The sequence below is a fragment of the Lepisosteus oculatus genome, unplaced genomic scaffold (genome assembly GCF_040954835.1).
Source record: "Lepisosteus oculatus isolate fLepOcu1 unplaced genomic scaffold, fLepOcu1.hap2 HAP2_SCAFFOLD_62, whole genome shotgun sequence".
Lineage (NCBI taxonomy): Eukaryota > Metazoa > Chordata > Actinopteri > Semionotiformes > Lepisosteidae > Lepisosteus > Lepisosteus oculatus.
In genome coordinates this window covers 247,077-274,707 of record NW_027168171.1, presented here as the reverse complement: position 1 = coordinate 274,707, position 27,631 = coordinate 247,077, and the positions used below count along the sequence as shown (strand labels likewise).

Genomic DNA, 27,631 nt, shown 5'->3' with positions numbered 1-27,631 from the left:
GAGTCGCAGGGCCAGATCTAGTCACCGGGGAGAAACGATACAAGTGAAGGATTGCTCGGCTCTCGGCACTTGAAAAGACCGACAAATGTCTCGTTCCCGCCGGAGCTGAATGTACCCGCATGTGTGGTGTCGTCTTCTTCCCCCGCCCCGCTGTGTTTGCTGTATTGTCTCTGAAGCCGGCCCCCCCGAGACGAGACGGGCTGTTCCTGTGCCCCAATTAACACTTTACAGGTGCCATTCCCCGGCATTGTGGCCATTGTCGGTGCTCACACGCGATAAGATAAGGCGGAGGAGAGTGGGGCATGCCCAGCGGCAGACATTCAAGGAGGGGGCAGTGCAAGGTGAGGTGAGGTGCGACATGCCGGAGCCCCGACGCAGCTAATGCGGAGCACTTGTTGGACTGGCATCGAAAGGTCGTGTGCGCACGGAGCGAGCCTTCCTTGCGGCGGAGCGCGGGAACTTTCTCCCCCCCTCCCGCTGCAGGAGTTGTGTGCACTGCAGCGGTGCCGAGAGAAAAGCACAGAAGGCAGCAGGCTCTGGAGAGCAGGTAAGAGACGGAGCCTTGTGGGCAGGCGAGCAGGCCCGTTTTTTGGAAATTGCTGAAAAGGTTTGTTCGGTGTGTGGCAGGCGCACGTCGCGAGCTTGCGTGGCGATCTGCCGGTCTGGAGTTATGCAAATGAGGCCGAATTGCATCCCGGGACATGCTGCGAATGCGCAACGGCGACTGCAGATGTGTAGGAAACGGCGCGCTCGTTTTCTCGTTTTGCCCACACTTTTGAGTGTTAGTGTGGCGTGTGAGTGTGTGAAAGAGTGGGCCCAGCAGGAGGCGGTGGCGTGCGGGGCGAGGAGGTGGCCTAGGCTGCGCGATTTGTGCTGTGGGTGCGGGCCGCTTGCAGGGGCCTGTTTAACTCATACTTACCTGGCAGGGGAGATACCTTGATCAAGAAGGAGGTTCACCCAGGGCGAGGCTCGGCCATTGCACTCCGGCTGTGCTGACCCCTGCGATTTCCCCAAATGTGGGAATCTCGACTGCATAATTTCTGATAGTGGGGGACTGCGTTCGCGCTCTCCCCTGATGTGCTTGGTCCAAAATCAGATACGGGAGGGTTAGGACACCACGAGCTGCGTGGCTGCGGAAGGATCCCGGTTCGACAGGAGTGGACGCCGCTGCTGGTTCTCGCTGGCTTTTAGTTAGGGGTCCGGAGAAGCATCTCAAGCTAGTTCCACTACTCCTTCCGGACGTTCATTCCCTTTTCAAAGTCAGTCGTTTTGCTGTAGTCTGCGTTCTTTAGGCTGATTATCGAGGTTAGCCTTTATTTGGTCATGGGGGGCCTCGGTACTGTATGCTGAGTCTAAAGACAGTTTCACCCGTTTTCTGATTGCTCGGTTCTGTACCAGTGCAGACATGTCAAACAGTGAATGGCTGTACCTCTATTGTATCCGTGCTCAATGAATGAAATCGGTAACAAATGAATATATGTCTAGTTATACGAAAAACGAGTGGTTTATCGACTCATATTCATTTGCAGATTTAGAGGCAGCTTCGATATTCGTTTTACAGACGGGTTTTTTTTTTGAATATGGGTCACACACATGCCACAGCAACAAAACATCTCTAGAGATGAGGCTATAGATCACCTTTCCATCCTGCAGGTTTTCCTCCCAAAGCCTACGGCACCAACGGCGACCCCTGCTGGCCGGGAGAGCAAAAGCTTACAGCACCTGGTATTCCCAGGCAGTCTCTCATCCAAGTACTAACCAGGCCCGACGCTGCTTAGCTTCCGAGATCAGACGAGATTGGGCGTGTTCAGGGTGGTGTGGCCGTAAGCGAAAGCCCCAGCGCCTGACTCGCTACTTGAAGCTGTGTGTGGCGGGGGTTCCGTGCCCCCTGAGCGGGACTGAAGGATCGTTCGTGTGCAACTCTTTGGAAAGGAGCTGCTTTCCAAATCGCATTGCGTGCCTGGATGTTGGCGAATGCGCTCCCTTGTGTTGGCTCGTCCCGCACTGGAGGAGGACAAACAATCTGCACGGAGGAGCACCAGGCAAGTCTTCACCAGACAAAAACCTCCAGTGCACAGCACTCTGGAAACATTTCGGGGCTTTCGCGTGTTTATTTCAGCACGTAAAGCGCACCGGTCCAACACGTCGGCCGGGCGCGCGGCGCCTCCGCCCTGTTGCTGCCCCTGCAGCTGCTTCACTTTTCCCTTTAGTTGCCATCGATTTTTTTGTAGTGCTATACATATACGATTGAGGTATCTTAGAGTTCTCCTTCGAAGACCCAGCACTCTCTTTTCTTTTCCCAGTGTTACTCATATCGGACTTTTTAAACCTAAAAAAAAATCGTTTTTTCTTTCAATTATAACTGAAGTTTAAACAACTAGTGTTAAGTCCTTATTTTTCTGTAGTCAAAAAAAGCAAAAATTAACATTCAGGTCATGAAAACCCCAAAAAACCTCCCCAACCACTAAACTTTACCTCCCACCTGAGCGCCATCTTGAACGCCCCTACCACCAGAGAATGCTCACGATTTCGGAAGCTGTCTCCGGGACGTGCTGATTCCACACATCCTGAATAAATCATGATATTGTTAGTTGCTGTAGCTAGACGTTCAAATGAGTTTCATGGCCAGATGGACTGTTTCCTCCAGCGGTATAATATTGCAGTGAGACAGCACGATGCCTGCAAGACTATGTCACGCTAAACGCCACAGATTGTGTTTGTCCGTTCGTGTCAGTCGTCCCGCAGCCACGGGAAGTGGGACACAAACATGCTGCAATGCTTTCAAGACGTTAGGATTTGTTTGTGCAACATCCAAGAAGAGTACTTGTGGCTTGAATGTGAACTGTACGTGCCCGCCCCCTTTCCTCTGTAGTGCATGAGTTCCTCCCGGCATGCCCTTCGTCATTGTTCTGTCATCTTGTATTTAAAGGGTTGTATCTCTGCTGCTGAAAATAAGCAACGGTTTTCTCACAACGCCCTTTGTTCCCAACGGAGCCCTTGTCTGTCATGAAATTCTTCAAAACCTCAAGCTAGAAGAAGAAGAAGACGACAAATATGAAGCGTTATAGCAACGACATGCCATGAGACGATCGATAACGATTTCCATAGGATCCCCGCGGTTGCCTGGCAACCGTCAGCTTTGCGCAGTGGCAGTATCGTAGCCTGTGAGGTTTAGCCGAGGCGCGATTATTGCTAGTTGAAAACTTTTCCCAATACCCCGCTTCCGCCGGTTTGCAATACAATCGGCGAAAGCAATTTTTGACAGTCTCGTCAGAGACTGAGCAAGGTGTTTAAAGACAGATTTGGTCACGGTGATATCATGGTAGAAAGAAACGAGCTTGTTACGTGTCAACAGAAACGCTCTTTAGCTCTTTCAGCTTTATGCAGAGAACAGCGTCTGTCGAGATTACTTTTGTGTCAGCGCGAAACGCCGTGTGCTGTCAGTATGATTTCATATTGCTCATAGCGGCGCCTGACTTTTGTCTGTCAAACGTTAGGTTGCGCTTCTTCATGCTGCATCGTCGACATGAGTGGAGCATTTTAAACGTCTGTACTTACTGCGCCCCATAAGAAATCGTTTGTCCCCATTCAAAAGAGATTGTGCGATGTCCTGCAGCGTTCGCAAAGCAAACCTTTGACAGTTTGAAAAGAGGAATTTATTCTGCTTCCTGTGCGTGCAGTAGTTACAAAGTTGAACGTCTTTACACGATGTGCTGCAGTTTTCAGTGGGCGGGCTTTGTCAGATGGCTTTGAAAAACGCACTGAGACATCATGAGCAGTGTCCTGCATGTTTTCTGTGTATAGCTGTCTTTTAACGCATACAGAATTCATTCGAAATCATTGATTTCTCCAATTAACAAGGGTCCCTTTTTGAACCTGCCAGAAGCATTCTTTCAATGTAACAGATTTACTCCGGGGAAGGGCAGCATGACATTGAGAGTAGCTCAAGCTTTCAGCACCTTTATCTGACTGCATGTATGCAGACACTGCTCAGAATCCCCTGTAAGATTCTCCTTCAATTCCGTTTTGCAGTGCTTTAGCTCTTTCAAAAGGCTTCGCTTTGCTAGTCACAATCCAAGGCTCATGACAGCATTTGAAAACATTCGCAACTGCGTTGGCCGGGAATCGAACCTGGGTTAACTGCTTTGAAGGCAGCTATGCGCAACACTGGCTCGCTCCAGAATAAATCTCACGTCGAGGGCATATTTTTTTCCATTTTACCGTGAGTCGGGCTCAGCTGCACAGAGGAGAGAGCAGAGCAATGAGGTTACGGGGACAGGGGAGTCACACGCTGGCGGTTTGAATACGCGGAAGATCACTGAGGGATCCACAGTATATGGACCCTCCGTGCGCCATCAGTCCGCACTCCGGACTCTGAATCCTGCCATCCGAGTTAAGATCTCGGCGGAACCTGAGGCGCAGTTCCTTCTTAAAACGTAATCTGGTGAGCATTTCTAGAATCGTACTTGTATAGATGCAGCCTTTAATGTGTTGCTAGGTTAAAATTGATGACTTCTTGTATTTCAGTAGGCAACTGCCCTCTTGATTTCGGATTTAATTTCTTTATTACAGGGGCGCTTTTATGATGACAGAGTCATGTTCAGGTACTTTGCTTGATGGAGGAAGCTCATTTCGGACTCTGTGATCTGCTCACCTGGAAAGGTCTGCTATACTACTACAAGAGAGAAGTAGAGTCTGGAAGAAGGGACAATTTTATGATGCTTTGGAAGATAATGTTTTTTTTTTCTTATACTGAAAATGAAAGGTAGTTGTTTCTATATGGACTCAGTCTTTGGAATTTGTATATTTATATATTTCAGTGAACCCTCATCCATTCCTTCTGTATTGTAATTCAATTTCTCTTTTAAAATTCTTTCCCCACTTCTAGGACCTGCAGTTGCTGAACTCCACAATGGCTTCTATTGGAAAGTCTGTGACTGAGACCAAGTAAGTGTTCACTTTTTTATGAAACCATTATTTATTTATTGCATTTTATATAAATGCAATAAAATCATTATGCTCAAACTATGAGAGAGAAAATTAAGGATAATTTAAGAAATCAGTCTTGTTTCTATACACAGATGGTATTATTTATTTTCAAAGGAAACCCGCGCGGATTCCCCTGGTGTGCAAGATGTACCTGAATACTCTTGATCAGCTTCCTGCTCACTTGAAGAGGGCGTGTATGAAGCACGCCACGGCAGAAAAGATCAGGATGGCCTCTCAACAGGCGAGGGAGGACATGATGAATCACCTGAAGAACGGGGTCATCGTGGATTACCACAGAATAGAGATCGTGTCTGGTGAGGCAAACAGGATAGTGGTTGTAAGACTGCTAGAGTCCTTGGGCCTTTTTGTACATGGGAAGCCTGAAGACACATTGGCAAGGTGAGATATTTTTAATCTGTAAGGCTTCTGTAGTTTCTTTTTGAAATCATTGTTACAACATATTATGTAAAAGCATGTTGAAAAGAATCTACCTGCATTCCAGCGGCCCTGAGCAAGAGGCCGCTGTCCAGGAGGAAGAGATGCCAGAGGCTGCTCTAGAAACTGAAACAGAAGCGGATAAGGAAGGGGAAGATGTGAGCTCTGAAGAACTCTATCAGCAGTAAGACTTTTTTATTTTTCAGATGTATCTATTTTTTACTAAAATTCTAATTTGTCTTATAGGTATAAAATGTTTAAACCGGTGTTTTATATCCTTACAGGCCCTGAGTAGTTAAAAAGTATCAGCAGGCCGGAAGAGAGTGGCCCAAGCTGGACTCTATAGAAAGCACTCCCTGGATGCTCCTCTCCTGATTGGATTCAAACAGTACCTTATCAAGGATCTGGGAGTGGCAAATTATTCTCAGGAGGTATTTATTTTTTAAAGGCATTTAAAATTAAGCAATGGTATCTTCATTGTAAATGTTTTTATTTCTTAGCTTAAAATTCACCCATGTGAAATGATGTCAGCCATAAACATCATGACTCTATATTTCCTACCTGAATCTATTCTACTTAAATTATTACATTATACACAATTTGAGTTCATTTTAAAAAGTAAAAGGTAATGAAAGGAATGCATTTTCATAAGAAAGATAATACCGACATGCATGTGATAATCTTCCTTATATCATGTAGTGCATCATTTGGACACTTTGTGGGCTTCAAATACAAAGAAAATCATGTTCTATGGTACAAGATAAATACAAAACTTAAGCTTCTTTATAAAGCATAAGCAATCATTTATTACATCGCTTCTTGAATTAAATCTTTTGACAAGAGGTGAGACTTCTGTTACATTTAAACCCATGTTTAGCTGTGTTTTTTAGATTTAACTGAACCAATTTCTGTGTGTGATAATGTCCTTGAATTCTGACAACATCACACTAAATTACATGATATAAAACAGCTAATGTTTCTAGAGATAAAGTTTCTGAGATGCTTCTAATTACTTTTTATTACCAGGGACAGTTTAATTCACCTTGTACAGTACTGTAAGACCAAGATACTTTTTTTAAAAGTTATTTAACATTTTATAGAACTTTGTCTACTATGGCAACATGATGTGCTTGGTGAAACTTGGAAAAATACTGCTTGGCCACTTATCTTAAGATAAAGATAGGATAAAGGTTTATCTTTTGCACCTACCTGACCCCCAGGGAAGGCCAATGCTTTCTAAGTTGATGGTTCCCTACAGTAGACTGTACTTTAATTTCAAAGGTAATGTATATTGACCCAAATCAGTTTTGGAATCCAATCTACTGACGAGATGGAGCACATCCTTTTTTCAGGATTTTAGCATCATACGTTTGGTATATTTAGTCCCTAATGATGAAAGAAATGATCATAGAACATTTGGACACTTTGTGGGCTTGAAATACAAAGCAAATCATGTTCTATGGTACAAGATAAATACAAAACTTAAGCTTTTATTTTAATTAGATTTGTTTATAAAGCATAAGCAATCATTTATTACATTAATATATGTGAAAATAACATTTTAGCATCATACGTTTAGTATATTTAGTCCCTAATGCTGAAAGAAATGATCATAGAACATGACATCTAACCTTACCTGCGGTGTTTTTAATCCCTATTGCTCAATGCACGGTGAAAGCATTCCATACATGTGTCTGACAATGAGGAATGGGCCCCTGAGACAGTCATTTGCCTGTTTCACAAATGATCGTATTTTACTAGAGATTCTGTTTGGGATTCAGATGTGCATTCGGACAGCAATCCCTTTCAAGAAATGATACGTTCTGGATGAGGTCAAAGGTGCTGGAACACTGTATCTAGGATGTGTTTGCAGAGACTGTGTGTCTCCTGCTTCAACGCAGTGATAAACAGATGTGCTCCTTTAATTTATTGGTACATGCCCAGGGCAGTAAGCAGTCTGAGGATTTATTTCCAGATGGCATAGAGCAGTGAAGCAGTGAAGTAGTGCAAAACACTGGATCATTATATTATTAGAATCTATTCTACTTAAATTATTACATTATACTCAATTTGAGTTCATTTTAAAAAGTAAAAGGTAATGAAAGGAATGCATTTTCATAAGAAAGATAATACCGATATGCATGTGATAATCTTCCTTATATCATGTAGTGCGTCATTTGGACACTTTGTGGGCTTGAAATACAAAGAAAATCATGTTCTATGGTACAAGATAAATACAAAACTTAAGCTTTTATTTGAATTAGATTTGTTTATAAAGCATAAGCAATCATTTATTACATTAATATATGTGAAAATAACATTTTAGCATCATATGTTTAGTATATTTAGTCCCTAATGCCGAAAGAAATGATCATTTGTTTAACAGGGTCTGTCTCAGAGGATGCAGTACTCCTGAAGGGTCTCAAACCCTACATTTCGGATGCCTAGCTGTATCCCTCACATGTGGCACCTCAGAATGACTTCTAACCTTACCTGTGGTGTACTCAGTCCCTATTGCTCAATGCACGGTGTACATAGTGCATACATGTGTCTTGAGAATGAGGAATGGGCCCCTGAGACAGTCATTTGCCTGTTTCACAAACAGGGACCTGGACCTAGACCTGGCCCGTACAGGGCTCAAACCCGCGACCTTGGCGTTATTAGCACCACGCTCTAACCAACTGAGCTAACCGGCCTCACGACAGTGCTCCTCTCTGTGCTGCAAAAAATCAAACTCAGGGAATTTCTTTTGTCCTCCTTTGAATAGAAAGCCGTGTAATTCAGTGTACGGGCTTTCTCGTGCAGTTTCATGGTTCTTGTAACCCAAATCCTACACTGGCCTGAAGTGCCCCCCCATTTCACAGCATTTTTCAGCTGATTTAAAATGTACCTAAAGGAGAAGCATTATTGAAGACCATCAATTACCAAGAGCTTTTGTCAAAGGTTTTGGTGGTCATTTTGAATGACCACAGAGCGCTGTGACCTCGGTTTTACATCTCATCCAAAAGACAGCGCCCTTTTACAACACAGCATCTCCGTCACTATACTGGGGCATTGGGACCCGCACAGACCTCAGGGTGAGCGCCCCCCCGCCGGCACCATTAACACCGCTTCCAGCTGGAAGCTTTGTTTTTCCCTGTAGCTCATCCTCATCCAGGTACTGACCTGGCTCACACCTGCTTAGCTTCAGTGGGTTTTCAGTTGCGAGTTGCAAGGGGATGCAAGTGATGGAGCCGCTCGCTGCAAAAGCCACTGCATTGGCCGGGAATCGAACCCGAGCCTCCCGCGTGGCAGGCGAGAATTCTACCACTGAACCACCAATGCTCAGTGCCTGGGCCTTCAAAAAAGACGCTTTTTTGGTGCTCTGTGCAAAACGCGTCGACATATGCTTCCAGCTGCAAAATGCCATTTGCGGACGCTGAAGAACTTATTTCCAAGGCAGCGGGTACAAGCGATTGGGCGTTTTAAAACCACCAGGAACAGCAAAGAGGCGCGCTTCTTTGCTTGTGCCGAAACACACCGACTGAAGGCGGACAACGTAGTCGGCAGGATTGGAACCTGTGCGGGGAGACCCCAATGGATTTCTAGTCCATCGCCTTAACAACTCAGCCACGACTACAGCAAGCCCCACCGCAGCTGCGTTCTTGCTACAATCTTACCTGGATCGCGAGGCGCCGGCGGAAGCCTATTTCAAAGTCGTTCTCCGTTTCAAAAAAACATTTCCAAAATACAAGCCTTGCAGACAGACACGCCTCAGAGGACTTAAGGGTGGCTTCATGTCGGAATGATAAAGTCTCCCCGTCCGGACATGAAAATGCCACTTTGTTACACACAAAAAAAGAATCAACAACAGAGAAATGCCCACAAGCATTTGAAAAGCCGCACCACGTCGCACTTGAAATAGCTCTTACATTAGTGGTAGATGCAGGAATCGCCTTTTTATTTACGCTCTTACCAACGCGATGGAAAGCAAAACAAAGCAAAGCAGAGCAAAACAAAACAAACAAACGAAAACCCTCACGTCCTGCACTTGCATATAACGCCGTTACGTGCCCAAGCGGTATTGTACGTCATCCTAGCACTGCATCCCGGGTCGTACGATATATGGGAACGAGCACACGCCATGAATCGTCTCGAATCACTCCCTACAGCTGTAAGGCGCCTTGAAGCGTGCACCCCCAACATTCTTCTTTGCGCATCTGTGAAAGGTAAACTCTTGAGCAAACTCTGAACCAGCTCTAAGGAAACTAATCCGATTAGACGTTACTTTGACTCATCCTTTAAGGGACCCTTGTTAATTGGAGAAATCAATGATTTCGAATGAATTCTGTATGCGTTAAAAGACAGCTATACACAGAAAACATGCAGGACACTGCTCATGATGTTTCCCGAGCCGAAACACAGTGCGTTTTTCCAAGCCATTTGACAAAGCCCGCCCACTGAAAACTGCAGCAGATCGTGTAAAGGCGTTCAACTTTGTAACTACTGCACGCACAGGAAGCAGAATAAATTCCTCTTTTCAAACTGTCAAAGGTTTGCTGCAGGACATCGCACAATCTCTTTTGAACGGGGACAAACGATTTCTTATGGGGCGCAGTAAGTACAGACGTTTATAAAGCTCCACTCATGCCGACGATGCAGCATGAAGAAGCGCAACCTAACGTTTGACAGACAAAAGCCGGGCGCCGCTACGAGCAATATGAAATCAAACTGACAGCACACGGCGTTTCGCGCTGACTCAAAAGTGATCTCGACAGACGATGTTCTCTGCATAACGCTGAAAGAGCTAAAGAGCGTTTCTGTTGAGACGTAACCCATTGGGCAAAAGACGTATAATATACGTCTATTAAACGCATATCTTAGACGTCTAAATGTGGTCTACAATTCGTCTAGAATGAAATTCTAATATACGTCTAAAGTTAAACGTCAATTATACGTCTATATTTAGACGTTCATTATACATAAATGGTTGGAGTTCTATTATACGGATAAATTTAGAGGACTATTATACATATATGGTTGGAGTTCCGGATAACTTTAGAGGTCTATTATACGTATATGGTTAGAGGTCTATTATACGGATAACATTAGAGGTCTATTATACGTATATGGGTAGAGGTCTATTATACATCAAAGATAGATTTTATAGGTGTAGAAACAAGTAAAACAAGCCAATGATTAGGTTTAGAAATGTATTCTGAAAATACACATTCACACCTGAAACATATGTATTTCAAATTATACATTGTATACAATCAATCAACAATCAACATATGGGCAATAATCATAAAAACACAACTAGTCTTAAACTTCAGCTACAAATTCTGGTAACATGGCAATATACAGTATAGTAATGACAAACAGAAAACTAATTACATTAACACACTAACTCAAAACCACATTTTGATTCAAATATACATTTTAAAATGTACAACTTCTATATTTCCAAGAAAAAAATATTACATAAAATATAAAATATTACAATGGAAGTTAAGACGATTTTTGTCCACTATTTGCAAACCCTGTCTAATTGTCCTAACAGTTAGAACCAAAAACCTATTATTTTCAGAGTCCAGATCTCTTGGCCCCCTGCCTTGCATATGCATTCTTCAAGTAACACATTGCATGCTCCTTTATTTCTTTTTCTGTTGATGTAGGGTGGGACTTCAGCACCGCAGCTAGGAGAAAATTATATAATATTACTTCCCAAATAAATAATGATTAATATCTTCTTTAGTATAATCTAAAAAATGAACGGTTTACTAAGCTCAAAGCTGAAATAAATGTATAAAATTTGGCTTGCATCATAGCAGTTGAGCAATAAAGTCTGTCCTAATTAAAGAGTACCCAAAGTTTGAAAGTACAACATAGAATAAGAATAAGAGAAACGGCAAAACGATTTTGTGTCATCTTCCCCATTCACACTATTTTATGTGCCATTTTTTTTGCTTATTCACATACTATTTTAATCAAAATAATATTAAGAAAGATCTGTATGTATTCAGATAGTATTATTATTGTTCATACTTACTCGTCAAAAGAGGATTGCTGAGATATTTTCGGATATACTTCTACGTTTGAAAAACGTGTCCAAAATGGTGACCAACGAATACTAGCAATGCATTGTGGTATATAACCGGAAAATATGATGGGTTCGATATTTTCTCAACGTATGCGTTTATTAATGTTGTCGATATTATGGTTGAAATTTAACATTGATAATACATCGCTGCTATGAGCTGATGTGCAATTTTAACGCATGCAAATATTAAGGATCGGTCACTGTTGTATGGTATTATATATAATGACATTATGGAATAGGATGGGGACAGGCCTGGCATCACAGGGGGAGGGGGGAATGTCGCCCCTTCAGTTTTGGGCAAAAAGATTTACCTAACTTAATTTGCACCCTAAAAAAATAGTTGTACTTTGTCAATGGTCAGACAACACTAAATGACACGAACAGTCACTCAGTCTGTTTGATGGGCAGGAGGGCTATCCGTCCAGGAACTGCACATATTATTGAGTGTCAACATTACGATCCTGTTTGCTCAGGTGGACCGATTCCTTGCAGTAGTTTATCATTATACTTAAAATCGTTATATAACTAGGACTAGTTATAGCAGTCTGTGCTTTCTGTTGGTTTTACAACATTTTTTTCTTAACGATTCAGAACGTCCATGTAGCTGCAAAAATGAACGCTTATGGTACTTTTCGCTCCAGGCAATACAAACCTTGAGAGTGACGAAAAATGTGAAACTGAACTTCATCGCAAATACCAGATTGCTAGTCGTTATCTTCTATCATGAAGCACTAATCAATGGCATAGCTGCGAGATTTCATTTGGGTAGCTGCACCGTACAGCTCCGTTTCAACCGAAATATCACTCCCCCCTCAGAATTTCAGACGCCCCCCTACAGATTTTTCCTCGGGCACCGCGCACTGATGGGGGACTTTTGTCAAGAAAATAAAAATAGAAACTCTATAGGCACTCAAACATTTTACTGTTTTTTTTCAGGCAGGTGGCAAGACCCCCTCAGCAAAACCCTTGTATGCCAAGCTGTGGGCATTGATTCGTCGAATATACGTATATTTACGGCGAAATTACGGCTATACGTATATATACGTCGCCTCGACGTATAATCAACGTCGAATTGCAACCGTAAAATCGACGACATGAATAAACGCATATATAACGTCGAAAAAACATCTAACACAGTGCCTGAGGCTTTTTACTGTATGTATCGTGTGTGCCGCAACTAGGAGTATACGGCACTCTGCACAGTGTACGAAGTAAATTATTTTCGCAGTAATTAATTTATTATATTTACTATATTTATTATACACGTGTAAATTAATTGCTGCGAAAATAATTTACTTCGTACACTGTGCAGAGTGCCGTATACTCCTAGTTGCGGCACACACGATACATACAGTAAAAAGCCTCAGGCACTGTGTTAGATGTGTTTTCGACGTTATATATGCGTTTGTTAATGTCGTCAATTTTACGGTTGCAATTCGACGTTGATTATACTTCGAGGCGACGTATATATACGTATAGCCGTAATTTCACCGTAAATATACGTATATTCGACGAATCAATGCCCACTGGGAACAAGCTCGCTTCTTTCTACCATGATGTCACCATGACCAAATCTGTCTTTAAACACCTTGCTCAGTCTCTAACGAGACTGTCAAAAATTGCTTTCGCCGATTGTATTGCAAACCGGCGGAAGCGGGGTATTGGGAAAAGTTTTCAACTAGCAATAATCGCGCCTCGGCTAAACCTCACAGGCTACGATACTGCCACTGCGCAAAGCTGACGGTTGCCAGGCAACCGCGGGGATCCTATGGAAATCGTTATCAATCGTCTCATGGCATGTCGTTGCTGTAACGCTTCATATTTGTCGTCTTCTTCTAGCTTGAGGTTTTGAAGAATTTCATGACAGACAAGGGCTCCGTTGGGAACAAAGAAACCCGTTGATTCTTTTCAGCAGCAGAAATACAACCCTTTAAATACAAGATGACAGAACAATGACGAAGGGCATGCCGGGAAGAACTCATGCACTACAGAGGAAAGGGGGCGGGCACGTACAGTTCACATTCAAGCCACAAGTACTCTTCTCGGATGTTGCACAAACAAATCCTAACGTCTTGAAAGCATTGCGGCATGTTTGTGTCCCACTTCCCGTGGCTGCAGGATGACTGACATGAACGGACAAACACAATCTGTGGCGTTTAGCGTGACATAGTCTTGCAGGCATCGTGCTGTCTCACTGCAATACTATACCGCTGGAGGAAACAGTCCATCTGGCCATGAAACTCATTTGAACGTCTAGCTACAGCAACTAACAATATCATGATTTATTCAGGATGTGTGGAATCAGCACGTCCCGGAGACAGCTTCCGAAATCGTGAGCATTCTCTGGTGGTAGGGGCGTTCAAGATGGCGCTCAGGTGGGAGGTAAAGTTTAGTGGTTGAGGATTTTTTTTGAGTTTTTCATGACCTGAATGTTAATTTTTGCTTTTTTTGACTACAGAAAAATAAGGACTTAACACTAGTTGTTTAAACTTCAGTTATAATTGAAAGAAAAAAAAACGATTTTTTTTAGGTTTAAGAATTTCGATATGAGTAACACTGGGAAAACAAAAGAGAGTGCTGGGTCTTCGAAGGAGAAGTCTAAGAAACCTCAATCGTATATGTATAGCACTACAAGAAAATTGATGGCAACTAAAGGGAAAAGTGAAGCAGCTGGAGGGGACGTGGAAAGAGTGCTGGAGATGCGCTCGTACGCGAGCGTTCGCAGCCCAAGTGAGACTCAGCTGCCAGAGGAAGAGCCGGAGTCCCTGCCCAGCACACCTGTGAAAACCCCGGCAGCCAAGAGAGGAAGGGGCGACTTGACGCTGGAGGAGCTCCAGACCAACATCTTCAACATGATGGCACAGAGCATGGGTGAGCTGAAGGAAATGATTTGATCTAATACAGTCGAAATCGAAAGTCTTAAAAAGTCCATGGACTGTGTGTTTAAAGAGGTTGAAGACTTAAAGAGTGAAGTAAAAGTTCTTAAACAAGTAAATACCAAACAAGAAAAGCATATTAAAGAACTTGAATTGAAAGTGAACGATGTAGATAGATACCGTCGATGATGGAATTTAAAATTATTTGGAGTTAAAGAGGAACGTGATAAGGACCTTGTTGCAACAGTGAAGGGTATCTGTAAAAGGACCCTGCCGGACCAGGAGGACGTAATATCGGCCATTGACTTTGTTCACAGGCTCGGGAGAGCGAACATGTCTGGGCAAGTGCGCCCCAGATCGATTATAATACAGTTCACCAAGAGGACGGCGAGGGACATGCTGTGGCGAGCGGCGAGGGGGAATGAGTATTTGAATGGGAACAAACTGAGGTTTGCAGAGGACCTGTCTGCCGCGGACAGGAGCACCAGGAACCAGCTGTGGCCCCAGGTTGAAGCTGCCAGAAGAGAGGGGAGGAGAGCCTACTTTGTGGGAGCGAGGGCCTTTGTGGACGGGAAGGAGATTTGCTCCCAGTGACTGCTCAGTTAATGATTATGTTTGGTTATATTTGTTATACCAGTATATACTAGTGTTTCTTTAGTGTTAGTTTGGAATGGTGTAGTTAAGTGTTAAGGACTGTTATAGTTCTGGTTCTTTGAAAAACTCAATAGTTTAGACAGTCTTAGAGTTAGTTATTTGCTTTTGTGTATGTCTTTTTCATGAATGCCAGAGGTACTCGAAATGTTGTTAAAAGAAAAACTGTGTGCTGAGTTTTATTTTTTACAGGAAACGCATGCATGTTGAAACTAAAGTTTATAAATAATTGAGAAATATTAAAGCAAGGAAAATATGATACGTGTAAAATATACAATTTGATCACATAATTACTTAATTACCTCTGGTAGTTAAATGCTTTTTTCTGCTGCGTTTTTTTTCTCTTGTACATGACTCTGATCCTCTTGTTGTATTTGTATTTGTAAATTCTATGTTTAATAAAAAAAAAATTAAAAAAGCATTCTCTGGTGGTGTCCTGCAGGCTTCCTGTGGGTGTGCGTTGGTGGTATAGTGGTGAGCATAGCTGCCTTCCAAGCAGTTGACCCGGGTTCGATTCCCGGCCAACGCAGTGGCGAATGTTTTCAAATGCTGTCATGAGCCTTGGACTGTGACTAGCAAAGCGAAGCCTTTTGAAAGAGCTAAAGCACTGAAAAACGGAATTGAGGGAGAATCTTACAGGGGATTCTGAGCGGTGTCTGCATACATGCAGTCCGATACGGGTGCTGAAAGCTTGAGCTACTCTTAATGTCATGCTGGCTTTCCCCGGAGTAAATCTGTTACATTGAAAGAATGCTTCTCGCAGGTTCAAAAAGGGACCCTTGTTAATTGGAGAAATCAATGATTTCGAATGAATTCTGTATGCGTTAAAAGACAGCTTTACACAGAAAACATGCAGGACACTGCTTATGATGTTTCCCGAGCCGAAACACAGTGCGTTTTTTCAAGCCATCTGACAAAGCCCGCCCACTGAAAACTGCAGCAGATCGTGTAAAGACGTTCAACTTTGTAACTACTGCACGCACAGGAAGCAGAATAAATTCCTCTTTTCAAACTGTCAAAGGTTTGCTTTACGAACGCCGCAGGACATCGCACAATCTCTTTTGAACAGGGACAAACGATTTCTTATGGGGCGCAGTAAGTACTGTTACTGTCACTGCTCGATACCGACGTTGGCCTACTATACCATGTTCAGCCACTGCTAGAAAATGTACGGCTCTAGCACCGGAGCAAACAACAGGAGGGCCGATGTCGAACAGGCACACATGTCAGACATGGAGAGCGATGAGAATGGGATTCGAACCCATGCCTGCAGAGCACAATGGATTAGCAGTCCATCACCTTAACCACTCAGCCACCTTGTCGACGAAACTGGGCTGTCCGGACATGGGTTGGCGCGCTCCAGATGATCTTTTTCTTTTTTTCCCCACGTACTCGAGGGTCATTTTCCTGTTCCACATGTGATTTCAACATTTTCCTTGGGAGATGTCAAGCCAGCAAGCCACTGCTGTGGTTCAGTGGCCAGTGTGGAGTTCAGTGGCCCTGTTGTACACAGAAAGCACATTGAGCTCCTTGGACATGAAAAGTTCCAGATAAAAGCCATTTGTCATCCTTTCTCTTGGTGTCGATGTTGCTATTGTATGTAAAGGTGGCAACTTGCTCAGCGAGCAGGCGGAGCACACACCGAATGCAGATGTGTCTGAGTGGTGTGTCCAAGTGGCTGCAAAAGGACAACACTCCTGGGGCGCCGTGGCTTAGTTGGTTAAAGCGCCTGTCTAGTAAACAGGAGATCCCCGCCTATGGCTAGACTTAATTAAATGCAAGTATTCATTTCCTGTCTTTAACGCGACTTGTTTTTCTTAAAATGGATGCAACTTGCAAAACATGAAATACAAGCCTTGCTAATCAGCGCTAGCGGCTGGCAAAAAAAAGGAGTCAGCTATTTTTTTTTCTTTAACCTTAACCCTGCTAACGGAGAAGAGTTAAACGACCGAGTCTATGCAGCTTAAACGGTGCGCAAGTCGGGTTCTTAGCTGAAAGGGTGGTAAATCACGCTCACCCCAGTCCTTAATCTTTTAAAGAGGATACAAAATTGAACGTAGTCGCCACATCACATACATCCTGTTAAATGATAAAAAGGTAACATCTATCCTCGCTCCAGAGTAAATCTCACGTTGAGGGCATCTTTTTTTTCACTTTACCGTGAGTCGGGCTCGGCTGCACAGAGGAAAGAGCAGAGCAATGAGGTCACAGGGACAGGGGAGTCACACGCTGGCGGTTTGAATACGCGGAAGATCACTGAGGGATCCACAGTATGTGGACCCTCCTTCGCCATCAGTCCACACTCCGGACTCTGAATCCTGCCATCCGAGTTAAGATCTCGGCGGAACCTGAGGCGCAGTTCCTTCTTAAAACGTAATCTGGTGAGCATTTCTGGAATCGCACTTGTATAGATGCAGCCTTTAATGTGTTGCTAGGTTAAAATTGATGACTTCTTGTATTTCAATAGGCAACTGCCCTCTTGATTTTGGATTTAATTTCTTTATTACAGGGGCGCTTTTATGAAGCCAAGGGACCAGGGAGCTGCCCCAGTACTGGGATGGCCAGTTCGAAATCATAGAAACTATTGTCAATTCCAGTCCCATGTCAGTGCGAGCAGGGATTTTGACATCTTGTTTTGCTATGTTCTGCACCAACAGGCAGGTGGCTCGGCCATTCCGTTCCAGTCTGGGGGTACAACAGACTGCTAGGTTCAGTCTGATAAACTGAGCTGATGGTTGGAAGAAAACCATCTCAGCGTCCATTCTCTGTCCCTTCTTTAGGACAAGGCGTACCGGAAACCCTGCTGTTGACGCAGGAACGATCAGGTCCGATTCGTTTACTACCTGGCAGGCCTGAGGAATCGTCTGACCTGACCGAATGTTCTCGGGGTCACCGCTTAGAGAGTGGGCATCTGGGTCCACCCGTTTCCACAGCACACTGTTTACTGTGTCCAGCTGGGCGCCCAGTCGAACCAATAGGTCTGCACCAATGCAGACCGAATGGGTCAGCTGAGGTGCTACCTGGAAGTAGTGAGCAAACTTCCTTTTTCCGATGGAGATGGAAGCTACACAGCTTCCTTTGCTCCAAATGGACCTATGAGGTGGGGGTGCCCACCACAGAACCTGTGACTGCGTCACCAGGGTCACCTGACAGCTTCGCGACAGGTCCTCGAACAGACCTTCACTGATTATGGACTTCTCAGAGCTGAGGCTAAGAATTACATCATCAACCTGCACTTCTGCCACCTGGACCCCCTCCCACCACCATGGGGTGGTAGTCCTGGACCCCCTGAGGTACCAGGGTGCACAGAAAGGACTCCCATTCATTACCGGACAGGGAGATCCACTCTTCTTCAGGGATGAAAAGGGGGTGTGCTTTACCTGGCGGGTCAAGCAGCTGCTCGGAGCACTGCTCCTGTAGTTGGGAGACCGTGGGAGTGCTGGCCTGGGCAGGACTTCCCTGTAGTTTTGGAAAGCAAGAAGAGACATTTATTCTCGTCCAGAGGAACCAGGAGGAACCTCCAACTCAGCTATAGTGTTCAGTGGGCACTGTGTGATCACAGCATAACCACTGAATCCCCCTTTTTGCTGTGCAACAGGCTTAGGGTTTTTGACCTGAGCCCACAATTTTCCACGCTGGCAGTCCACCAGAGGCTCCAGCCTGTCAAGCAGGTCTTGGCCAATGAGTAGTGGCTCTGTTTTTAACCTAGAGATGTAAACAGGATGCACCACGTTCATTGGCCCGAACCTAAGTGCCACCCACACTCGGTGTGTGATCCTGGCATGATCCTGGGTATAGCTGGAAATATCTATTTTACACGGTTCTACCTTAAGTCTGATGCCTTTTCCTTTCGCTACTCGTTTGAGCTCGCTGAGTAGATCGGCTGACATCAAACTAATTTCAGCCCCAGTGTCAATCAGTGCTTCTCTATCTAAGACGTTTTCAAGAGAAACCTTGATATAAATACGCCTTGCTTTGCCTTTCTGGCTGAGATTCCCTAAGAATTGTTGGAAGCCTGCCTTTTCTTTGACTTCAGGGGCGGGGTCAGCGCCCAACTCAGAGTCACAGCCTTCTTCCAGGCAGGAACCCTCCCACCCAATCAGATAGACTGAGGAAGGGGCTTGGGACGGATCCCCGCCTCCTCCAGTGAGAAGGGGCGTGGTCCCCCTAAGCTCATTCACACTTCTGGCATTCGGTGCGGAAGGTTTACCCTGTCCTGATCTCTCAGGCAGGGCTTGTTCAAGCCTGGCCAGGCGGGCTGCAGTCGACTCCCTTCGTCCAGTCTTATGATAGACTCTGCCTGAGCCCTTGCCTTCCCCGTAGCGCTCACGGCGGCTCTGACGCTTAGTGCGGTCCTGCCTGCCTATTTTGCGCCGGGGCTTAGCGAGCTCAGGAACCTCAGCTGCCTCGAGCTGAGGCGAGTCGTCAACCCTGCTGGCTTTAGTGGCGAACACGGCCGTTTTAGCAGGTTTTCGCTCTGAGGAAGCAGAGACTTCAGCTCCCCAGGCTTTTTGAGCCAACCTTCTAATGTCAGCCATTTTCATCGCTTTTGCATCAGTGTGCATCACAATCATTTTCCTGACTGAGGGATGCAGATTAGCAATGAATAAACCTTTGAAATTCACGTTCTCTTCGCAACTCTCTTCATTCCGCCCTGCAAAATAAGTGCGCCTAAGCCTCTGATAATAGTCGCGAGGGGCTTCAGCTTTTTCGTGCTTAATATGGTGCACAGCAGCCACGGCAGCTATGGGATCGATAAAAGCCGAAAATTCTCCGATCATTGCCTGACACAGCTCCTCAAAGCTATTACAGACCTCCGGTCCTTGTCTAGACATCCACTCGTGGACCGCTCGGCTGGTAGTTTTCCTTACTTACATAGCCTTTTCCTGTTCGGACGCTTCGGGCATAAACTGCAAAGTATATCTCAGCTCATCGATGTAGGTCTCCACATTATTCCCTGACACTGACGGGTCAAACCTTTCTACATCTTTGGCTAACTGCCTCAGGGAGTGGAGGTTAATTTTTACGGTTTCTCCGCGGGCAGGGAGACGGCCGTGATCAGGAGCAGGGGGTCTATGCCTGAATTGACTCGCCCTTGCGTTTCGCGCAGGACTCAGCGATCTCCCCCATGCCGATCCGACCACAGACCCTGGCCGGGAGAAACCTCCTCCCGGCGCGCTGGGTGAGCGCTCCGGGCTGCTAGGTGGGCTGGCATGCAAGTGGGATCTAGTCTATTTTGCTTCCAGTACGGCAGCATCTGACTCCTTTTGCCTTTCCTGGCTGAGCTCATTTAAACTCACAATTTCTTTTTCTTTTTCTTTCGAGCTCGCTTCCAGGTCTCTCCTAGCTACCTCAGCCGCAGTTTCTCTAGCAGACAAGTCATCTAATTTACCTAAAACTTCCCTGAGTCAGTCTTCACTTTCCTCATTTTTCACTCTCTTTTCTCTGATTATATCCAACAACTCGACTCGCTCCGCCTTATATCTTTCTAGCGTTCCCTGAAGCTTTTGAAACTTTGTCAGCTCGGACAAAGACAGTTCCAGCTGTTTAGCTAGATTTAAGGTGAAACTCGATAGGACCAGAACTGCGTTCACAGACACTCCTGTGTTAAGCTGGTTCGCTACCTTAGCTACTAAATCTACTTGCAGCTTCTCAATATCATCAAAGTTCAACTTTTCGATACCACTCCAGTAACCAGGATTGTCGTCGCTAGAAATAGTACTTATAAGCGACTCCACTTCAGACATTTTAGCAGCCATTGTCATTACGTCAGAGAAACTTTAAGAGTATTACTTTTTTTTTTCTTTTTCCAAAATACAGTATGGAATCTAGACACCCGAGCAGATGGATTTCCAATCAGCACACGTTACACTAAACGCTAGAAAACAGGGGGATTTCTTTACGCAGTTATCAGCACACCCGGTATTCGCGTATAGAAGCCGCGGATTCTCATTTCATTCTAAACTCGCCCACCCAGGGACGCCATTAAATGTAATGGTTTGATGGGTTTACTGAGACAATTATTAATTGTAGCAGTAATCACAAGGTTGTTTGTTGGGGCTTTTAGAAAATCAATCGTCAGAACAACTAACAACGCACACACAGAGGTTCAATACACTAGATACATTTATTAATATAAATTGTGCACCAAACATATACTAGTCTGCCTGGATACGAGTGGCAGACCTTACTGTGAGGGTTATCAATATACAAGGTATATAATCCCGAAGAGATGCAAACACAAAGAGATACACAACAGAGAATATATGTCAATATAAATCGTTCGGTTACCAAATCGCTAATCAGTGTTATTACCCACTGTTACTCTAAACTCGGAAGTAAATACATTACTCATGAATTAAATTGATAACAACTTGTGTTGAGGTACAATTAAATTCTCGAGACGCAATGTAGAACATGGGGTTTACTTATCCACTGTGTATGGATTTGGAATTTCCCGGCATGAACACCAAACCAGCTGACAGGCTCTGTTGCAGCCTCTGTTCCAGCGGTTGTCCAATGGGTGTTGTCCCGGCGTCCTCTGGCTACCGGCCAACCAGTCAAGGTGCAGCTCGGAGTAGGACGGGCGGAGGAATCTGACTGCGGCGCGCAGGGCAGTCGTTGCTCCGAGGGGATCTACCAGCAGTCCGGCTGGCTGATAGAAAGTCTCTATGCACAGAGTGTGACCGCGAGTCCTCACAAGTCACTCTTGTGCCTGGGAAGAAGCTGGTTCGTTCCCGGTCCAGCACTGCTTCTGAATAAGCTATTCAGGTTGTCGACGAGGGTCCAACTGTAGGGTCCAACTGTCCAACACAAACACAATCTGTGGCGTTTAGCGTGACATAGTCTTGCAGGCATCGTGCTGTCTCACTGCAATACTATACCGCTGGAGGAAACAGTCCATCTGGCCATGAAACTCATTTGAACGTCTAGCTACAGCAACTAACAATATCATGATTTATTCAGGATGTGTGGAATCAGCACGTCCCGGAGACAGCTTCCGAAATTGTGAGCATTCTCTGGTGGTGTCCTGCAGGGCGCCTGTGGGCGTGCGTTGGTGGTATAGTGGTGAGCATAGCTACCTTCCAAGCAGTTGACCCGCGTTCGATTCCCAGCCAACGCAGTGGCGATTGGTTTCAAATGCTGTCATGAGCCTTGGATTGTGACTAGCAAAGCGAAGCCTTTTGAAAGAGCTAAAGCACTGCAAAACGGAATTGAAGGAGAATCTTACAGGGGATTCTGAGCAGTGTCTGCATACACGCAGTCCGATACGGGTGCTGAAAGCTTGAGCTACTCTCAATATCATGCTACCTTTCCCCGGAGTAAATCTGTTACATTGAAAGAATGCTTCTGGCAGGTTCAAAAAGGGCCCCTTGTTAATTGGAGAAATCAATGATTTCGAATGAATTCTGTATGCGTTAAAAGACAGCTATACACAGAAAACATGCAGGACACTGCTCATGATGTTTCCCGAGCCGAAACACAGTGCGTTTTTCCAAGCCATCTGACAAAGCCCGCCCACTGAAAACTGCAGCAGATCGTGTAAAGACGTTCAACTTTGTAACTACTGCACGCACAGGAAGCAGAATAAATTCCTCTTTTCAAACTGTCAAATGTTTGCTTTGCGAACGCTGCAGGACATCGCACAATCTCTTTTGAATGGGGACAAACGATTTCTTATGGGGCGCAGTAAATACAGACGTTTAAAAAGCTCCACTCATGCCGACAATGCAGCATGAAGAAGCGCAACCTAACATTTGACAGACAAAAGCCGGGCGCCGCTACGAGCAATATGAAATCAAACTGACAGCACACGGCGTTTCGCGCTGACTCAAAAGTGATCTCGACAGACGCTGTTCTCTGCATAACGCTGAAAGAGCTAAAGAGCGTTTCTGTTGAGACGTAACAAGCTCGTTTCTTTCTACCATGATGTCACCATGACCAAATCTGTCTTTAAACACCTTGCTCAGTCTCTGACGAGACTGTCAAAAATTGCTTTCGCCGATTGTATTGCAAACCGGCGGAAGCGGGGTATTGGGAAAAGTTTTCAACTAGCAATAATCGCGCCTCAGCTAAACCTCACAGGCTACGATACTGCCACTGCGCAAAGCTGACGGTTGCCAGGCAACCGCGGGGATCTTATGGAAATCGTTATCAATCGTCTCATGGCATGTCGTTGCTGTAACGCTTCATATTTGCGGCCGGACACTTCCCGCCCCCCAAAGAAAAGAGCGCCAATCAGACAGGCGGAGACCAAGGACTCGCAGAGCAGACGGCCACAGTCGCCGTAATAAGAGCGATTGTGAGTGGTTTTGTTTTCTCTCTTTGACCAGCCCAGCTGTGCCCCACCCGAAGGCAGGGAAGCACAAAAATTGTATGGAACTCATTCATGCTCCTCTCCATGGAAATCTTTAGTAAAAGGCAAAAGATTTGTACGAGATGAAGAGAAACCAGAGTGCGTGGCTGGACAGCTGCAGGAGCCCAGGCTGCCTTCAAGGCCTCTGCCCTGCCGGTCGTGGTTGGCAATGCACCTGGCCTTACAAACGAGCCAGTGGGGCCCGTTCAGCTCCGGGCTCATCGCCTGCGGCTCTCGGCTTACCTGGCAGGGGAGATACCTTGATCAGCCTGTAGTTGGAGTAGTTGGATTGTTTTCTTGTTTTGTGGAAGCAGTGTTTGTTTTGCAGTTTGAGATGGCAACCTTTGGATCCCGCAAGAATGCTGTACGTTTTGAGCTTTTGGATGACCTCTTCATGGATCGTATGCAGTTCAGCAGAAAAGTGTTACAGAAGGAACTTGGCTTTGAACCTCGGCACTTGGATTTCATCTTCGCTCTCCCAGGTCAGAAAGCATTTGAGGTTGTTTTTGCTACCTATTCTCCGTTTGAACAATGTGTGGATGTGTTTGAGGCAAAAAGAGGGAAAGTTCCTGCCCTTGAGAAGATCAACTTGCAGCCTCTGACACAGAGAGAGAGGAAAACGGTGCATGTTGTTATGTTCTCGGAACTGGCAAAGACGGAGGACATTCACACCTGGCTTAAGCAGTACTGCACCGTCCACCATGGAACTGAGGTTAGAGATGTTGACGGTATAAAAACAGGAGCAAGGAAATTCGAGGTTCGCTTGCTACCGGACAATGTCAATGGAGGCTTAAGGCACCTGCCCTCTACAATCCAGCTGGGCGCCTGCAATGGCTATGTTTTTTATGTGGGACAACCAAAGGTGTGTCGGCGCTGTGGTGCTGTGGGACACCTGGCATCGTCCTGCACTGTGAAATGCTGCAAGACCTGTGGCAAACAGGGACATTTAGCCTTTGACTGTTCAATGCTGCCAAAGTGCAATTTATGTGGCTCGGAAGGACACGTTTTTAAGAACTGCCCTCACACCTACGCCAATAAACTCAAAATGAGAAAGGATGAGGCAGTGCTTGTTTCAGCCAAACCGGCCCGAAAAGCCAAAGCAAACAACAAGTCAAACAAAGAACCCTTGTTGGACAAAGAGTCTCAGCCTCCAGCCAGGATCAGTCCTGCTGTGGCTCCGGGGCCGGTGGAAGAGAAATCCACTACGCCCCCACAACCGCAGACTGCACCAGACAAGCACGAGGGTTTGAAAACCCCCGAGAACAGCGAGGACCCCTCCCCCACTCCTGCTCCTCAGAACGAGGGCCAGTGTGGGGCCCCCAGGTGGAGCGGGTCCAGAGACGATACCCAGGATTCAGCGGAGCTGCTTTTCTCAGACTCTGCAAGTGCTACAGATGCCCTCCTCTCCTCCATCCAGTCCATCACGGAGGATCTGCAACAGCTGGTTGGTGAGGGGGAAGAGGAGACTGGTGCATCGGCTCCACCCCTTTCCCCTCAGTGCTCCCAGGAGCTGGACTTGAGGAAAAGGAAAAATGACTCTGTTTTCTCCCCGAGCGAGGAGGAAGGAGAGCATGGCGATGGGGACAGCTGGAACCCCTCCACCCCTCCTTCTACCCCCTTCCTTGAAATGGACTCCGTGAATGCTTTTACTGCTGCCACCCTGATGAAGGCTCATTCAGAGGATGGCTGGCAGGAAATTGGTAAGAAGAAAAAGAAAAAGAAGAAGGTAACTGGTGAGACCGAAGAGAAATGTGTTTTGTAAAGACTGGTTCCACTTTCTTATGTAATATGGCTCTAAACATAATTTCTCTTAACACCAGAGGTATCAATGACAGAGTTAAATGCCAGTGTGTCTTTGATTACCTCCAGCAGAGAGAGGGAGATGTGTTGATGTTGCAGGAGTGTGCTTTAGCCTATCAAGAGAGGTATAAAAGCTTTGAAGATAGGTGGGATAAAGGGCCTTCTGTTTGGTCAGGGGACAATAACAACAGAGCCTCTGGCGTGGCCATTCTTTTCAAAGGATGGGCTTTCAAATTGAAAAGTATTCAGAGGGTCATAGATGGCAGGTTGCTGTGTGTGAATGTGGAATGGGGCACCGTTAACCTGCGGCTAATCAATGTGTATTGTCCTACTGACGTGGGAGGAAGGGTGGAGCTACTCAAGGCACTCTCTCCCCTATTGTTAAGTAACACAGACGTGATAGTGGGAGGGGATTTTAATTGTATCTTAGAGCACACAGACAGGCAGTCTAGCTCTCCGATAAAATTGGATTCCAGCTCACTGGCCCTGCAAAACTTAGTTCAAGACTTTAAACTCTCAGACACATATAGATGTATATATCCCACAACAGCAGGATATACATGGTCAGGGAGGAATAGCAGCTCCAGAATTGACTATTGCTTTGTCTCAGAGAGAGTGAAAGCTGTTGGGGTCACTCTTCAGCCTGTCTTCTTCTCAGATCATCAGGCTTTAGGGTGTAGAGTGGAACTCCAGGGCGGGACTGTCTTTGGCCCAGGCCTCTGGAAACTCAACACAAAGCTGCTAGAGAACGAGGGGGTAGTATCCCGCTACAAGGAGAAACTATCACAGTGGCTGTCCTTGCAGTGTCTGTACGGGTCAGTAGGAGAGTGGTGGGAGGAGGTGAAGATGAGGACAAAGGCCTTTTTCATGGCTGAGGGAAGGAAGGCTGCTGCCAGACGGAGAGGAGTGCTAGCCAGGAAACAGAGGCAGCTGCAGCGTCTCTACACGATGCTGCACAGTGGCTTCGATGTGCTCGAGGATATCACCCTTTTAAAAAAGGATATCCGGAGCATAGCCGTTGAAAGTAGTCGAGGAGTGCTGTTAAGAAGCAGAGTGCAGTTCTTGGAAGAAAATAAGAAGTGTACTCGCTTCTTTTTCAGGAAAGTGGTAGGCTCCAAGTCTGTCATGGAAAGTGTAGTTGATGAGGAGGGACGAGAGAGAACAGAGCCGAGTGCTATCCTCTCCTGCACCGAGGCCTTCTACTCAAGACTGTGCAGCTCTACAGAGTTAAAGGATGAAGAAATTCATTTTTTTACCTCAAAGCTAGAAAACGTTTTGAGTGAAGAAGATAGGGAAGTACTTGAGAGGGATTTGACAGTAGAAGAGCTGAGACAGGCTATGGAGAGCTTACAGAAGGGGAAAACTCCGGGTGCTGACGGGCTCCCTAAAGAATTTTATTGCACCTTTTGGGATCTGCTTCAGGATCCGCTACAGCTCCTATTCGAGGAAAGCTATAAGACAGAATTGCTGCCTGACTCCTTAAGAGAAGGCACTATCTCTCTCTTGTTTAAGAAAGGAGCAAAGAATGACATAAAGAACTGGAGACCCCTCAGCCTGTTAGGCGTGGACACTAAGATCCTGTCCAAAGCCCTTTTCCTGCGCCTACAAAATGTAGTGGCCTCACTGGTAGGGAAAGAACAGACTTGTGGGATAGCACGACGCCTGATGAGCGACAACCTGGCCTTGTTGAGGGATGTCTGTCTGTACTCTGAGGATCGCTCCCTCCCTCTGTGCATTTTAGGTGTAGACCTAGAAAAGGCCTTTGACCTCCTAAACCGGCAGTACTTTACATCGGTACTTGAGCACATGAAGTTTGGCCCCATCATGAGAAAGTGGATTAACCTGCTGTACACAGGTAGCAACAGCAGAGTAATGGTTAATGGCAATAGATCACGCCCCTTTGAAGTCTGTTCAGGGGTGAGGCAGGGCTGCCCATTATCCCCCTTGTTATTCGTTTTGGCTATGGAGCCCTTAGCCTGTGCCTTGCGCCAGGATCAGGCCATTAATGGGATACCAGTGCCTGGAAGTGGGGGAGGAGAGGTAAAGACATCTCTATACATGGATGACGTCACCCTACTCCTCTCTGACAATGCCTCAATTAGCAGAGCTCTGCAGTGCTGTGATCGGTTCTCTTTGGCTTCCTCTGCAAAAATTAACACATCTAAGAGTGAGATTTTTTATCAGAACTGGAGGGAGCCAAAAGAAGGACATGATCTCAGGCTGCAAGAGAAGATAATTAATTTACAGGTGCCATTCCCCGGCATTGTGGCCATTGTCGGTGCTCACACGCGATAAGATAAGGCGGAGGAGAGCGGGGCATGCCCAGCGCCAGACATTCAAGGAGGGGGCAGTGTGAGGTGAGGTGAGGTGAGGTGAGGTGCGACACGCCGGAGCCCCGACGCAGCTAATGCAGAGCAACTGTTGGACTGGCATCGAAAGGAC

The 27,631-nt window shown here is 45.7% G+C and overlaps 7 non-coding genes and 1 pseudogene across 7 annotated transcripts; 3 read left to right on the top strand and 5 right to left on the bottom strand.

Moving 5' to 3' along the window:
• The first annotated feature begins 911 nt into the window (after positions 1 to 911).
• LOC138231875 (U1 spliceosomal RNA) lies at positions 912 to 1,075 on the top strand. Its single transcript, XR_011186838.1, has one exon. It is a non-coding gene; the product is annotated as a U1 spliceosomal RNA (small nuclear RNA).
• Positions 1,076 to 1,710: 635 nt separating this feature from the next.
• LOC138231852 (5S ribosomal RNA) lies at positions 1,711 to 1,829 on the bottom strand (annotated as a pseudogene).
• Positions 1,830 to 3,135: 1,306 nt separating this feature from the next.
• Positions 3,136 to 3,277, top strand: LOC138231936 (U4 spliceosomal RNA). Its single transcript, XR_011186893.1, has one exon. It is a non-coding gene; the product is annotated as a U4 spliceosomal RNA (small nuclear RNA).
• Positions 3,278 to 8,677: 5,400 nt separating this feature from the next.
• trnag-gcc (transfer RNA glycine (anticodon GCC)) lies at positions 8,678 to 8,748 on the bottom strand. Its single transcript has one exon. It is a non-coding gene; the product is annotated as a tRNA-Gly (tRNA).
• Positions 8,749 to 13,103: 4,355 nt separating this feature from the next.
• Positions 13,104 to 13,245, bottom strand: LOC138231931 (U4 spliceosomal RNA). The gene has a single exon (XR_011186888.1). It is a non-coding gene; the product is annotated as a U4 spliceosomal RNA (small nuclear RNA).
• A 2,245-nt stretch (positions 13,246 to 15,490) lies between these two features.
• trnag-ucc (transfer RNA glycine (anticodon UCC)) lies at positions 15,491 to 15,562 on the top strand. Its single transcript has one exon. It is a non-coding gene; the product is annotated as a tRNA-Gly (tRNA).
• Positions 15,563 to 23,003: 7,441 nt separating this feature from the next.
• Positions 23,004 to 23,145, bottom strand: LOC138231973 (U4 spliceosomal RNA). Its single transcript, XR_011186931.1, has one exon. It is a non-coding gene; the product is annotated as a U4 spliceosomal RNA (small nuclear RNA).
• A 230-nt stretch (positions 23,146 to 23,375) lies between these two features.
• Positions 23,376 to 23,492, bottom strand: LOC138232029 (U5 spliceosomal RNA). Its single transcript, XR_011186988.1, has one exon. It is a non-coding gene; the product is annotated as a U5 spliceosomal RNA (small nuclear RNA).
• Between the last annotated feature and the right edge of the window lie 4,139 nt (positions 23,493 to 27,631).